Source organism: Diospyros lotus, chromosome 12 (assembly GCF_014633365.1).
Source record: "Diospyros lotus cultivar Yz01 chromosome 12, ASM1463336v1, whole genome shotgun sequence".
Lineage (NCBI taxonomy): Eukaryota > Viridiplantae > Streptophyta > Magnoliopsida > Ericales > Ebenaceae > Diospyros > Diospyros lotus.
In genome coordinates, this window is record NC_068349.1 from 16,119,947 (window position 1) to 16,136,641 (window position 16,695).

General features: G+C 42.9%; 1 long non-coding RNA gene across 1 annotated transcript; it reads right to left on the reverse strand.

Moving 5' to 3' along the window:
* Positions 1 to 264: 264 nt before the first annotated feature.
* LOC127813953 (uncharacterized) lies at positions 265 to 1,238 on the reverse strand. Its single transcript, XR_008026250.1, has 3 exons — positions 1,119 to 1,238; positions 767 to 827; positions 265 to 490 (listed from the first exon to the last, which is right to left on the reverse strand). It is a non-coding gene; the product is annotated as an uncharacterized LOC127813953 (long non-coding RNA).
* Positions 1,239 to 16,695: the final 15,457 nt, after the last annotated feature.

The following is a 16,695-nucleotide window of genomic DNA, read 5'->3' on the forward strand; positions in this document are numbered from 1 at the left end:
AGAGATGGAAGAGGTGTGACACCCGTAACTTAAGAGCATGATTAACAATAATAATATCCATATGAAATTCAAAGTTTAGCGCAGATGAAAACTTGAGAAACAAAACTTTAATAAACTTAAGTAAAGTTTTGAACATAATAAGATTCAGAGTATTTTTCGTGTAAATATAAAGTTTGATACTGAAAACATGGCTTCAATAGAAGAGAGAAGGACTTAGCAAATATCATAGCATCCATACCGAGAAAACTGGACTTAAAATGAGACTTGGCTCTGTTCATAAACTTATATAAGGTTTAAGAACATATGGTGTAGCAATAGTGTACATCTATCATAAGAGTGTAATATTGAAAATCTTTCTAATACAAGAAGAGAGAAACGTCATTTTGACTATTAAAATTTATCTTCAAATAGCCACTAGATTTACATAAATCCTTTTTAAAGGAGCCACCATGTTCCACGTCCTTTCTCCAGTCTCCTCATTCATAATCACCTGGGGGGGAAAATATGGGATGAGATTCCTGCGAGTCTCAGTAAGTACAAGAGAACTATCATATGTATTTAAACAAGTCATGACATAACATAACATAACATAACATATCATATGGAGACACGAGAGGTTCCACCAACTACGGGGGCACGAACCCTCGTGCGTAACGCTACCAAGCTCTGGTCTCGAAACTTGCGTTAACATAACATATCATGAGGGACCACATAACATAATTTATGGGCATGCTTAAACATCATAAATAGTTCATAATGTACTTACCTCAACTTGGTTGGACAAGATTTGAATGTTTAAGGCTTCACACCTTACTGGGTTTGTATTTCTGTAGACAAAATGCATATTTTCGTGAACTAAAACTCATGTAATATTATATTTGATTGTAGGTAATCAAATAAGGGGTTCATATGTGAAATATAATGGAAAAAGGGGCCTCCACGCGCCCTCACGCGCCCCAAGAAGAGGTGGCGCCTATTTTCGCGTCTTGGGGGCAGATTTGACATCCTTTAGTATTTTTGCCATATCTTTCTCATTTTAACTCCGAATCGACTTCCGTTTGAACCTACGGACTCTTATTTCAGTCCTCTACATGATTACAGAAAGAAATCATACTTACCTCTCCGATTGGAAGACTGTTATGGCAGATCTTCGCGGCTGTCCACTTTCCAATCAAGTCTCCTTTTCCTTTCTTCTTTGCTTTTTCTTTGTTCTTTCCTTGCACTTGCTTTCTTTCCTCTTTTCGCTTCTCGTGGCCTTAATTCCTTCCCTTTAAATAGATTTTAAATGCCCTAATCCTCAAGATTTTCCTTGGCCTCCAAGTTGCTCATTTTCCATCCTAGTAATTATTACAACTTTGAATTTTCTTCAATCTTCCAATGCAAGCTTCTTCTTCTTCCAATCCTAGGTCACCAAATACACCTTCAAGATAAGCCTTATCATCTTCTTCCCTTGCAAGCTAAATCATAGCCAATCCTAACCTTCCAACTTTAGACTTTTAGGATAAAGACTAATCATTACAAACTTTGAATATTTCTTTCTTTGATTTTAGCTTCCCATACAAGCTTCTATTCTCTTCCAATCCAAACTCTCACGTGGCTTCCAAGATGAGTCTCTACTTCTTTTGTAAGCCAATACAATTCTTACAATTTAAGTCTTCCAAGTCAAGTCTTCCAAGTTAAGCCATTCCAAGACTTTTGTGTAAAATTCATCATTACAAAGACTTTTAGGGTAAAGTTCATCATTACAACTTCCAAGCTAAGTCATTCTAAGGCTTCTAGTGTAAGCCAATCTCTTTCTTCCAAGGTAAGCCATTCTAAGACTTTTGGGGCAAAGTTAATTATTACAACTTCCAAGATAAGCCACCTTAAGACTTTAATTGAAATCTGGCCAATAGATTTGTGCCACGTCATCGTTGATCTTATCCTTAAACACCCAATAGGATGCTTTCACCTCACAAGGACACTTGGAGAGTGTTCATTGGCTAATCCTTGATATTTTTGGTTGATATTTTGGCTAGTTTACCAACATTACACTCGTGCCCGAGTTTTTCCAAGAATTTTGCTTTTACCCGGACTTAGTATTTACAGTTTTGCCACTACTTTGAAAACTAAGTTTTTGTCTTAGGATTTTCGTAACCACTTGAAAGTGTCTCATTTCATCATATATCTGATCTTAAATATCCTTGGTATATATCACAATTGAAAGTTCTTGGATATTACATATTTGAACCGAGAAAGGAAATAAAGAAAATCTCGGGTGTTACAAGAGGGTTCAGAGAGGTAGATATAGAGAGAGAGATCAGAGTGAGAGAGTGGGAGATGACCGAATATGGCCATGGCCGAGAGGAAATGAGTCCGAGAGAGAGCTAATGCAAGGGAGAAAGCTCGGCCGAGAGCTTCACCGAGGGAGTGGAAGCGATCGAGTGAGAGAAAGAGAGAGGTCGAGAGAGCTTGGAAGCCGCGGCCAGCAACGTTTCAGCGACCATGGCAGCAACTCGAGCGGCCATAGCCGTAACGCAGGGGCCGCTGGCAGCAAGCACTCAAGCAGGGGCGATCGAGGCAGCGGATGCGCGAAGGGGGCCGAAGGCCGCGGTGATGGTGCGAGCAGGCCACGAAGGCAATGGAGGCACTACCGAAAATGGATGGACACGCAGCAAGCATGGCAGCGCGCAGGTGTGCGCTCAAGGAAGCTGGTGGCAACGCGGGTCGATGGTAGCAGGCCGTGATGGCGCAGCCGTTCGGGCGGCCGCGAGCAAATAGCGGCCGGCGTCGAGCGGGGCAACCGCGAAGGCGGCTCGGGCATGGAGTTGCAGGCGCGCGGCACTGTGCGAAGAAGCGGGAGAAAGAAGAAAAGGAGAAGAAGAAGAGGAAAGAAGAAGAAGAAGAAGAAGAGAAGAAGAAGAAGAAGAAGCAGAAGAAAAAGAAAAGAAAAGAAGAAAGAAAGAAGAAAATGAAAAGAAGAAGGAAAGGTGGTTGTGCGTAAAACAAAGGAAGGAGATGATGAATAGTAGAAGAGGAAAAAAAAAAGAAAAAGAAGAAAAAAAAGGAAAATAATGGGAAAAATTCTAGAAAATAGGAAATTATGTTTCAGTAATATCCCGGAGATTTTGGAGAAGAAAATGGCTCGGACACACTTTTCGGGAATATGGCACGCATATCGAGGAAACTGGAGATGCTAAGTCAAGGTGAGTAAAATTCTCTAGAAAATTTCAGAAATTTCAAAATATTATTTTATGAATTTTCTTAGAATAATATTTGAGAAAATATTTTAGAAATATTTAGTTTGGATTTATTGAGGAAAAATAGGAAGAAATAGAGAGAAAATTATAGAAAATGTCAGAAATTATGGAAAATAGATTTTAATATTTATTTAAATAATTATGGTTATTAGGATGGTTTGAGGCTGAAGTTGAAGAGATTCGTGCAAATTTTGAGGTTGGCACGCAAATCGAGGTGAGGCACGGATATCGAGGTAGCCCGATAAGCTCTAGAAAGTAAGTGGTACTCCCCAATTAAAGTCAGTTTTATGGAAAATGGTTGAATTGTAAGTGATTTATGTTCCTCGAAAATGTTTTCATCATATTGACATACCCTGATATGTATCCATCACGTAGACTGCATACATGACATGACTATGAAATGCATAAATACACGTTAATATCATTGATCACTCGTATTTGAGGCCGTAGGGAGTACGAACTGGCACCGCTACTTTACCAAGGGTGCACCCATACACCTCGGCTTCAAAAGAAGGGGGCCGCAAAAATGGTAGGTAGCATGAGGGGTGCAGTTAACACCTACGAGGTAAGACATTGCATACACACATGATATAGCATTATGTACCCTTACTTAGATGATTCATCATCTAACTTGGGTTTTGCCCCTGGAATATTCAAACGTTCCAGGTGGAGATTGTAGTAGATTCGAGGATAAATGAGGCATGAAACGACACTTAGCAAAGAGAGTGTATGAAGAGTGAAATGTATGTTGTGCAGCCCATGTATTTAAGTTTTGCTACTTTAAATTCTGAACGTTTTGAGGAATGTTGAATTTATTTACAATTAATGTTAAGATATCAGGTTTCGATCTTTGCTTCTGCATTTGATGTGTATAGTGATTCTCTTTCGAGATTAATAGTTGGGAATTCCGAGACGATTCAAGGAATGATGTGGTTCAGCTTTAATGTTTGAAAAAAAAAAAAATTATTGTCCTGGAATTGTCCCAAGTTTATAACGTGCCCGAAAAGCGGGGCGTTACAAGCATACAACAGTAAATTAAGCTTATTCTTCAGCTACCTCCTTTCCCTTAGAGCTGCTCGTCGAACCTGGAACGTTTGAATATTCCAGGGACATAATCCAATTAGAAGATGAATCTTCTAGTGAGAAACTCCAAAAATAGTTTATATCGATGCATGATCAGGTACAAAATGTATGAGAAGACAACGAGAACTATTCCGAAGTGCCTCGTGAACACGTCAGCCTCCTCCAACGAGAGCTTTCTCAATGGCGCACGCGTAGCGCCTCTCGGGAGGTCCCTAACCATGTCACTTTGGCCCGACCTCATAGAACTCATGCAAGCACCACATCCATTATTCCTTAGACTCACAGTCTTCCCCACGAGAGCTTTCTCGATGGCGCACGCATAGTGCCTCTCGGGGGATATCTGACTTTTGCCCTCGGCCAACAACAAATAGGTACAACAGTATGGCCACACGAATTTTATAAATGCAACAGTTAAAAAGCCAATATCATATAATTTTCAGAAAAATACATTTCATATATGCATCATGATTTCACGTAAGAGAATAACAAGCGTTTATGTGTAAGAACTTCACGAAACACGTCTCATGCAATAGAAATCTCTCATAAGAGAATAAAAAATAGGATTTGGAGTATAGGAGTCTCACCTTGTTGGTTTATCTCTTTGACAGTATAATTTCACAACAAACGGCCTAGGTTTCTGCAGAAAATATGCGTTTTGGTAAACCTAACCTTAAATATTTTTACATAAAGTTGAAGGGTATTAAACTAGGGGTATAACTGGAAAATTTGAAAGAAAATAGACCCCTCATGCGCCCCAAGAAGGTCGGCCACGCGCCTTCACGCGCAGCCATTTTCCGGCGCGTGTAACTCATGCGCAGGCACCAAATTCCGAACAGCTATGCCTCGTTTTCGTATTTCGGACATATCTCCCTCGTTTTAACTCCGATTCGACCCCTGTTTGAACCTACACGACTCTCTCTTCCCCCTCTACAGGATTATCAAAAAAATTGGACTTACCTTACTTTTTTTCTGACTGATTTCGGCGAACTCCGACGAAGACCTACAACTCTGACGAGGCTCGTTCTCCCCGACTTCTCCTTCGATTCCTTCCCGCCTTCTTGCCAAACTTTCTACTCTCTCTCTAGAGTAAGATCCTCCTTTTAGAGTGCTTCAAATCTCAATCTTGTTTGGAATAATTTGAGAACAACCCATGGTGCCTTTTTATAGATTTCTCCAACCAATCACATTATGCCACTTGTCAAAATTTTAGCCATGGACTCCAAAGACTCAAAGCCATAATTGAGTGGCTTTTGAAATCCAAAACTAGAATGAATTGATCTTTTGAAATCCAAGCTAAAACCCCAAACTTCTTTCAAATAACACTGTAGCCCTTATTTCAAGTCCTCAACCTTAATATTTTACCACATAAGCTCTTGATTTTATCCTTATTTCGTTTAGATAATTTTCTAATTACAATTACACCCTCAAATATCAAATTTATCAAGATACTTAAAATCTCAAAATTAATAAATCAAAATTATTCAATATATACGATTTTTCGGAAGCCCCTTACCATCATTCGGTCTTTTTAGGCTACAACTTAGCTTAACCGAAAACCATTTCTAATTTGATTTCTTTCAGCGTCATAAATCTCACCTCAAGACGCTCGTCAAAAATATACCTTTAACCTTAGGTATCTAAGCTCTAGGGTACTCCCTACAACTGATTCGATCACTTGTTACCATTTCAAGCATATTTTTCGGTATTTTAAACTCACTTAAAATACGTGGCTTCTTCACGAAAATATGGGGTATTATAGGAGGTGCTATAGTGAATAAAACCCCTAGTACCGCTAGAGATTTGATCTCCATCATGGTTGTTAACTCACAACAGTTTGGATTCAGACAAGAAACCCCTTTGAGAAGGGTGAATAAGGTAAGTATATCTTCTCTTGAAAATCAAATATCCAATCTAACTTCTCTTGTTCAATAATTGGCTGTAGGAAATTCGCAACAAGTTAAAGCTTGTGGAATTTGTGCTGCTACTGGTCATCTAACAGATATGTGTCCTACACTTCAAGAAGATTCTTTAGAGCATGCCAATGCAATTGGAGGATTCCCAGGCCCACCATAAAGGAAGTATGACCCTTATTCAAATACCTACAATCCAGGGTGGAGGGATCATCCCAACTTCAATTATGGAGCAAGACCACAATTCCAACATTACCATCCTAGACCACATATTCCACCACAACAACCTTCCTCAAGTTTAGGTATGTCTCTAGAAGAAATTGTTAAATCACTTACAACTAACACACAACAATTTTAACAAGAGACAAGAACAAGCATCAATAAATTGGAGAATCAAGTAAGTCAATTGGCATCTTTAATGAGCAGGTTGGAGTCTCAAGGTAAATTACCTTCACAAACTGTTGTTAACCCAAAACAAAATGCTAGTGAAATTTCCTTGAGGAGTGGCAAGGAATTGGAAGAACCCAGCAAGACGAAGCAAAGAATTTTTGGAGAAGAAGCTGAAAAAGAAGTTGTTCCCCAACCTCAAACTAACAAGCCTAAAGGACTTAATATTGAACAACCCAAGGCATTGGTGACAAATCCTCATTTTCCTACTAGATTGAATAAATCCAAGAAAAATGAGGAGGGGAAGGAAATCCTAGAAACCTTTCGTAAAATTGAGGTAAATATTCCCATTACTTGATGCAATTAAACAGGTGCATCAATATGCTAAATTTCTCAAAGAATTATGCACCAAAAAGAGAAAGTTGAAAGGTAATGAGAAGATAAGTATGGGAGAGAATGTTTCAACCGTCCTTCAAAAGAAATTACCTCCCAAATGCAAGGACCCAGGTATGTTCACTATCCCTTGCAAAGTAGGTAATGTCAGGATTGAGAAAGCAATGTTAGATCTAGGAGCTTCAATAAATGTCATGCCTCTTTATGTTTATTCATCTTTGAATATTGGTCTATTGAAAGAAATAGGTGTGATTATTCAACTTGCTGATAGATCTAATGTGTATCTTGAGGGAGTTCTTGAGGATGTTTTAGTGCAAGTTAATGAATTAGTTTTTCCTGCTGATTTTTATGTGCTTAACATGGAAGAAGATGACTCATATAATCTAGCACGAATCTTATTAGGGAGACCATTTCTAAAAACATTTAGAACAAAAATTGATGCGCATGATGGAATTCTCACGATGCAATTTGATGGAGAAATTATTAAATTTAATATTTATGATGCCATGAGATATCTTAGTGATGTGTCCCCTATTTATGTTATGGATGTTATTGACCCTTTATCACAAGAAATTTTTGATCTTCTTGACGATGATAAGTTGAAAATTGCACTTTGTAGGAACTTCACTCTTGAAGGATTAGAAAAAGTTATGAAGAAGTTTGTATTGGATTCTGACTTGCAAGATGCAATCCATGAACTAGAGTCACTTAAACCTGTGAAGTATAATGTGTCTCAAATTTATTTGCCTTTTCCTCACCCAAAACTTTTTCCTTTTATGGTGCGGGGACCAAAATTGGAATTGAATCTCTTGCTAGATCATTTGAAGTACGTATTCTTAGGGGAAGGAGAAACTCTTCCATTGATAATCTCCACAAAGTGCTATACTTTGGAAGAAGAAAAATTAATTCGGGTGCTTAGAGAGTATAAAGAAGCTATTGGATGGACCATGACCAACATTAAAGGATTGAGCCTTTCTAGATGCATGCATAGAATACTACTGGAAAAGGATTGCAAGCCTTCTAGAGAACCCCAACATAGATTGAATCCACCCGTGATGGAAGTGGTAAAGAAAGAAATCTTGAAACTTCTAGATGCAGGTATGATCTATCCAATTTCTGATAGCAAATGGGTGAGCCCGGTTCAAGTTGTCCCAAAGAAAACAGGTATAACAGTGGTTAAAAATTTTGAAGGTGAGATGGTGCCTACTCGTGTTCAAAACGGGTGGCGGGTGTGTATCGATTCTAGGAAGTTAAATGCATCAACTAGGAAAAATCACTCTCCTCTCCCATTTATTGACCAAATGCTTGAACGTTTGGCAGGTCGTACTCATTATTGTTGTTTTGATGGTTATTCAAGTTTTCATTAGATTCCAGTTGCACCAGAGGACCAAGAGAAAACTACATTCACGTGCCCATTTGGAACTTTTGCATATCAACGAATGCCATTTGGTCTTTACAATGCTCCTGCTACATTTCAGAGGTGTATGGTTAGTATATTTTCAGATTATGTGGAGAGCATCATAGAGGTATTTATGGATGATTTTACAGTCTACGATAATTCTTTTGATGTATGTTTAACTAACCTCACAAAAGTGCTTAGAAGATGCATAGTGTTGTGCCATCAATTTTGAGGGAAAAATAAAAATGAAAATAATTAAATATATATATAATGGCCAAGGGCTGGCCGCAAGGGCCAGCCCCATCAGTAAAAGACTCACGGTAAGAGAGCCGCGAGTCTGGCCACAAGGGCCGACCTCGCGGCACCATGCCGCGAGGCGCAGCCTATTGGCTGCTAGCCGCGAGGCTTGCGACCGCGTGGCCTGCGAGAAGCGGCCTCGCGGCTATTAGCCACGAGAGAGAGGCTCGCGGCATGCAGCCATGAGCCGCCTTGCGGTAGCATTTGCCGCAAGGCTCAATTGCCTTGCGGCAAAATCTGCCGCGAGGCTCAGCTGCCCGTAGCTACATCGTAGCAACCCTCCCATTTTCTTTAGCTTTAACCCACTGAGAAAACACCACGTGTCGGCACCAGACACCCTTGAGATCCGTGCCCTATAAATACCCAGCTATAGGACATTAATGGGGACTTCCAACTCCGGTAAAACTTGTCACTTTGAAGACACTTTTACTATTTTCGTGAATAATCATCGGGATCTGAAACTGACTTTGGCATCGGAGGGTCTTCGCGGGGAAGATTCCCGCGATCCTTCTAACATATTTTTTGAGCATCAACAGGGGTCAAATCCTTGCGACGGACCTTGCGGCGAAGGTAAAGTCTTGCAGCGAAGGTAAAGTCTTGCAGCGAACCTAGCGGCGAGGGTAAAGCCTTACGGCGAACCTAGCGGCGACAGCAAAGTCTTGCGGCGAAGCTAGTGGCAAAAGCTTGTGGCAAAGACTTGTGGCAAAGGCTAGTGGCAAAGGCTAGTGGCAAAGGCTTGTGGCAAAGGCTTGTGGCAAAGGCTAGTGGCAAAAAGGCTTGTGGCAAAGGCTAGTGGCAAAGTCTAGTGGCGAAAGCTTGTGGCGAAGCTAGTGGCAAAAGCTTTTGGCGAAGCTAGTGGCAAAAGCTAGCGGCGAAGGCTAGTGGCAAAAGCTAGCGGCGAAGGCTAACGGCAAGACCTTGTGGCGAAGCTTGTGGCAAAGCTAGCGGCAAGACCTTGTGGCGAAGCTTGTGGCAAAGCTCGTGGCGAAGCTAGCAACAAGACCTTGTGGCGAAGCTAGCGGCAAAGCTCGTGGCGAAGCTTGTGGCGAACCTCGTGGCGAAGCTAGCGGCAAAGCTTGTGGCGAAGCCTCATGGCGAAGCTAGCGGCAAAGCTTGTGGCGAAGCTGGTGACGAGAGCTAGTGGCGAAAGCTAGTGACGAGAACTAGCGGCAAATCCTTGCGGCGAGCATCCTAACGGCAACCTCCCTTGAAGCAACATCTCTTACGGCAACCTAACTTCACCCGACACTGAGCTCTAGTGGACCCCACATCACAAAATTTAATTGTTGTATTTTGGCAACAACAATTTGGCGCCGTCTGTGGGAAACTGCAACAAAAAGCCAATTTCAACACAAAATGCCGAGAAAGACGAGATCAGCCAGTCGGGCGAGCCCGCCTAACCCCACCCAAAGGAGCGCTCATACCAGGACAAGAGCCACGAAAAGCTCCCACCAGGCGAACTCTACAGTACCAGAATTTTCAGTAGATCACCCTAACAACGAAGTGCGTTCTGGAAACTTTCCTGTACTCGAATGCAACCATGCCGCCGGACTGGGGGGCATGGAGCATTCGGAGCAAGAAGAAGCACATGTAGATGGATACACGACAGGGTGAGGGGAACAAGTCCCACATACAGTGCTCGCTAACCAGGAACAACACTCATTTGGACAATCTTCAATTCCAAATAGAAACCTCATGGGAACTTCAAGAATAGCTCCACCCACAGTCTTACTCTTAGATTATGAACTATTGAGGAAGAACTTTGAGGAGTTGAAGCAGCAGAATAATGAGCTCAGGGTGAACAATGAGGAGAATATGAGAAAACTACAGGAGGTCACTGCTTTGTTACGAGAACTAAGGCCGGACATCCATATTCCCCACATGGGACAAATCGATACAAGGGTAGAACATCGGAGATTCCAGGACAACCCTTCAAGAACCCCTCGGCAGGGGACAAGAATCAGAACACCAGGGCTGAATAGTCAAGTTCCGGAAGTGACAGACTCGAGAAGGAAAAATCGCAAGAGGGCGAGAAAAGCTTCCAAGTATAGAGAGACAACAGAAAACTCCTACTCGGGAGTGCCTCAAGACCCATCTATTTGCCAAAATGAAGGGAAGCAACAAACACTTAGCGTGTCCGACATTAAACGCCTCATAGAGGAGGTGCTAGAACAGAAACAGGTAATGATGATACCAAAAGTAACTCCCTCGAAAGGGTTCCCTCTATCTGAGGAACTCCAGAGGCGACCAGTGCAACCAGGGTTTGAACTACCACAACTCTCGGTATATTCAGGAAGGGAAGACCCCGAAAAACACTTACAACATTTTGTCGCAGTGGCCGTGTTACATGGATGGAACGAGGTCACTAGGTGCAGGGCCTTCCCACTCTCCCTGGCAGGACAAGCTCAGCAGTGGTTCACTGAATTACCGGTAGGACATATACGATCATTCGAACAGTTGAAGAAAGAGTTTCTAGATGCATTCTTCGTTTATCTTCCAAAGAAGAAGAGTACAATATATCTAATGAGTTTACAGCAGAAGTCGGATGAATCTCTAAAACAATATATCGAGCAGTTTAGGGTTGCGACACAGGAAGTAAGGGATCTCCCAATCGGATTAGCAGCGTCAACCCTGCTAAATGGAACAACCTACGCCCCGCTTAGAAGATCCTTAGCTTTCTCCGAGCCAAATTCAGTGACTGAGTTGTTCGACCGAGCAAAACAGTTTGTCACCCAAATGGAAATTTTGGACGCAGGGGAAGGTAATAGAAGAGGAAGGGAAACCCAGCCCAAAGTGCGAAGGGCCTTACAAAATCTAGAAGATGATAGACCCCGACAGGTACACACTACCGACACCACAAAGCGAGGCGATAGGAAAGGCTTGGAACACCGCGCACCTCGAGAGGTACTTCCCGGCTTTAGCCCCGGGGGAAGGGACAAAGCACGAGACATAGAGTCAAGCCTATCGTCAAAAGCGTTCCTCGACCCAGTCAGAGGCCGGAATTGTCTTTAAAATTTTCCATTGAAAAAACATATATCCCCCGATAAATAAAAGAATATATCCCATGTATTCCCGTGGAGTAGGCAAAACTATAAGCCGAACCACGTAAAATCTGTAGGAGCCCAGATTATTTGTATGTGTCTTGCAGGTATGGCGGCTCAAGCACAGCTCGCTTCCAATAGGTCAAGTCGCCTAGCAGCAATCTGGTGCCGATGACCACGAGTCGGCCCGGGATTACCAGAACATCCGATGCCATGCCCGCAGACTCACCCGAATCCCTCGTTTGAGTTCGGTGCTATGCCCTTTTAGCTAGACCCGACTCCTTGGTTGATCTGGTGCCTAGGTCTCCCGGCAAACTCGGATGTCTGGTAGGAATCCCGTGCTGGACCACTGGCCAAACCTAGATTCCCTGAGGTAGACTGGCCCTAGGAAGGCGAAAAAGAAGTGAAGTGATCGCCTGATAGCTCCAGTATAAGACCGCTCCCAAAGGTCAAGTCGCCCAGTGGCAATCTGGTGCCGATGACCACGGGTTGGCCCGGGATTGCCAGAACATCCGATGCCTATGCCCGCAGACTCACCCAGATCCCACGCTTGAGTTCGGTGCTATGACTTTTTGGCTAGACCCGACTTCTTGGTTGATCTGGCGCCTAAGTCTCCCGGCAAACTCGGATGCCTAGTAAGAATCCAGTGCCGGGCTACTGGCCAAACCCAGATCCCCTGAGGTAGATTGGCCCAAGGAAGGCATAAAAAGACAACAACCCTATGACAACTCTGCCATGACCCCGCTTATCGGAGTTGAGTCATCCAGTTGCAATCTGGTGCCTATGACCATGAGTTGGCTCGGGATCACCAGAACATCCAATGCCCATGCCCGCAGACTCACCCAGATCCCTCGCTTGAGTTGGGTGCTATGCCTTTTTGGTAGACCTGACTCCTTGGTAGATCTGGCGCCTAGGTCTCCCAACAAACTTGGATGTCTGGCCGGAATCTCGTGTCGAACCACTGGCCAAACACAGATTCCCTGAAATAGGCTAACTCTGAAAGACGGACATGGAGAACACAATAGCCCGAGCATTATGATCCATCATAGGATCATCGGATGCCCCGGAGACTTTGACTGTAGGCTCGCTGGACCCCTTGACTGAGTCTGGTGCTATGGTCCAAGTTAGACCCGACTCCTTGGCTGATCTAGCGCCTAGGCCTCCCGGCAAGCTCGGACCCACGACGGGAACTCCTCAATAGAGATTATCTCTCAAGGGCGTGGTTGCCCAAAAGATAATTTGGTACCTAAAGCCCTTGGCTAACGGGCTTCCCAGAACCTTTGATTGAATTCCGGTGCTAGTCCAGGCTCTTTGATCAATATTCTACTCTTCAATTTTGTCTAAAGACAAAACAGAAGAGTGGGGGGCAATTGTTGTGCTATCAATTTTGAGGGAAAAATAAAAATGAAAATAATTAAATATATATCTATTATATATATAATATAATGTATATTATATATATATAATGGCCAAGGGCTGGCCGCAAGGGCCAGCCCCATTAGTAAAAGACTCGAGGTAAGAAAGCCGCGAGTCTGGCCACAAGGGCCCACCTAGCGGCACCATGCCGCGAGGCGCAGCCTATTGGCTGCTAGCCGCATGGCCTGCGAGAAGCGGCCTCGCGGCTATTAGCCGTGAGAGAGAGGCTCGCAGCATGTAGCCGCGAGCCGCCTTGCGGCACTCAGCCGCAAGGCCCAATTGCCTTGCAGCAGCATTTGCCGCAAGGCTCAATTGCCTTGATGTAAAATCTACCACGAGGCACAAGTTGCCTCGCGGCAGCCCTTGCCGCGAGGCCCAGCTGCCTCGCGGCAGCCCTTACCGCAAGGCTCAGCTGCCCGCAGCTACATCGTAGCAACCCTCCCATTTTCTTTGGCTTTAACCCACTGAGAAAACGCCACGTGTCGGCACTAGACACCCTTGAGATCCATGCCCTATAAATACCCAACTACAGGACATTAATGGAGACTTCCAACTTCGGTAAAACTTGTCACTTTGAAGACACTTTTACTATTTTCGTGAATAATCATCGAGATCTGAGACTGACTTTGGCATCGGAGGGTCTTCTAGGGGAAGATTCCCGCGAGCCTTCTAACACATTTTTTGAGCATCAACAGGGGTCAAATCCTTGCGACGGACCTAGCGGCGAAAGTATAGTCTTGCGGCAAACCTAGCGGCGAAGGTAAAGTCTTGAAGCGAACCTAGCGGCGAGGGAAAGGCCTTACGGTAAACCTAGCGGCGACAGCAAAGTCTTGCGGCAAAGCTAGTGGCAAAGGCTTGTGGCAAAGGCTAGTGGCAAAGGCTAGTGGCAAAAAGGCTTGTGGCAAAGGCTTGTGGCAAAGGCTAGTGGCAAAGTCTAGTGGCAAAAGCTTGTTGCGAAGCTAGTGGCCAAGGCTAGTGGTAAAAGCTTTTGGCGAAGCTAGTGGCCAAGGCTAGTGGCAAAAGCTAGCGGCGAAGGCTAGTGGCAAAGGCTAGTGGCAAAAGCTAGCGGCGAAGGCTAGCGGCAAGACCTTGTGGCGAAGCTTGTGGCAAAGCTCGTGGCGAAGCTAGTGGCGGAGTTAGTGGCAAAGCTTGTGGCAAAGCTACCGGCAAGACCTTGTGGCGAAGCTTGTGGCAAAGCTAGCGGCAAGACCTTGTGGCGAAGCTTGTGGCGAACCTCGTGGCGAAGCTAGCGACAAAGCTTGTGGCGAAGCTAGCGGCGAAGCTTGTGGCGAAGCCTCGTGGCGAAGCTAGCGACAAAGCTTGTGGCAAACCTTGTGGCGAAGCTGGTGACGAGAGCTAGTGGCGAAAGCTAGTGACGAGAACTAGCGGCAAATCCTTGCGGCGAGCATCCTAACGGCAACCTCCCTTGAAGCAACATCTCTTACGGCAACCTAACTTCACCCGACACTGAGCTCGAGTGGACCCCACATCACAAATTTTAATTGTTGTATTTTGGCAACAACACATAGAAACAAACTTAGTTTTGAACTATGAGAAGTGTCACTTTATGGTTGATCAGGGCATTATTTTAAGACATATTGTATCCTATAAGGGAATTGAAGTTGATAAAGCTAAGATAGAAGTTATTAAATCTTTGCCTTACCCCACAAATGTGCAGGAAGTTCGCTCTTTTCTTGAACATGAAGGATTCTATCGGCGCTTTATCAAAAACTTTTCCAAGATCACTTAACCCCTATGTAGGCTACTACAAAACAATGTGGTTTTTGAATTTGGTGAGGCATGCAAAGGAGCATTTGACAAATTGAAAGATATGCTCACCTCAGCACCAGTTATCCAGCCGTCGAATTGGAGTCTTCCGTTTGAAATCATGTGTGATGCAAGTAATCATGTAGTTGGTGTTGTGATTGGACAAAAAGTTGGAAATGCCCATCATGCCATTTACTATGCCTCCAGGACACTTGACAATGCACAAAGCAACTATTCCACAACTGAAAAAGAACTTTTAGCTGTTGTTTTTGCTTTAGAAAAATTCCGTTCTTATTTGCTTGGCACTAAAGTGATTATTTATTCTGATCATACAGCTCTCAAGTACTTGTTTTCAAAGAATGAGGTGAAACCTAGACTCATTCGATGGATTCTCTTGCTACAAGAGTTTGACTTGGAGATACGTGATAAAAAAAGGTACAAAAAATTTGGTTATTGATCATCTCAATAGATTAACAACAAGTGAAAAGGCATCCCCATTACAGGACAACTTCCCATATGAGTATCTCTTTTCTCTTCAAGAGACAGTCCCCTGATATGCTGATTTAGTTAATTATTTAGTTACTAGAACACTACGAAATGACTTATCTAGAGCTCAAAAAGATAAAATAAAAGTGATGCTAAATATTATGTTTAGGATGACCCTTACTTGTGGAAACATTGTTCTGACCAAATTATTCGCAGGTGTGTATCTCAGCAAGAAATTCCATCCATTCTTACATTTTGTCATTCATATGGATGTGGAGGATATTTTGGTCCTAAGAGAATAGCCCATAAGGTATTAGAGTGTGGATTGTTTTGGCCTACTTTGTTCTGTGATTCATATATGTTTTACAAGTCTTGTGAATAATGTCAAAAAACAGGAAACATAGGGCATAGAGATCAAATGCCACTTACCCCTATTCTTGTTTATGAAATATTTGATGTGTGGGGTATTGATTTCATGGGCCCTTTCCCTTCTTATAATAATGTTTACATTATTCTTGCTGTGGATTATGTTTCAAAGTGGGTAAAAGCTAAGGTTACCCAAAATGATGATGCTAAAGTGGTTGTAGATTTTGTTAAATCTCATATTTTTGTTAGGTTCGGGACACCGAAGGCTATGATCAGTGATTGCGAGACTCATTTTTGCAATAGAGTGGTGGCCACTTTATTAAAGAAATACAATGTTACCCACCGCATCTCTACTGCTTATCACCCACAAACAAGTGGACAAGATGAGGTATCCAATAGAGAAATCAAATGCATACTCGAGAAAACCGTCAAGTCAAATAGGAAGGATTGGAGTTTAAGGCTTGATGATGCACTTTGGGCTTACATAACAGCATACAAAACTCCTATAGGTATGTCTCCTTACCGTTTGGTATTTGGCAAACCATGTCACCTTCCGGTGGAGTTAGAACACAAAGCATATTGGGCTATCAAGTATTGCAATATGAAAATGGATGAATCGGGTGCACAAAGGAAATTACAATTGTAAGAGTTGGAGGAAATCCGTAATGATGCCTATGAGAGCTCGAGGATCCACAAAGAAAAGACAAAGGCCTTTCATGATCAAATGATCTGTAGGAAACATTTTTCTATTGGTCAGAAAGTTCTACTTTATCAATCTAGATTAAAATTATTTCCTGGTAAATTGCGTTCTAGATGGATATGACATTTTCTTGTTACTAATGTGTTTTCTCATGGTGCAGTTGAAATACAAAGCTTGGACACTGGTAAAACTTTTAAGGTCAATGGTCATC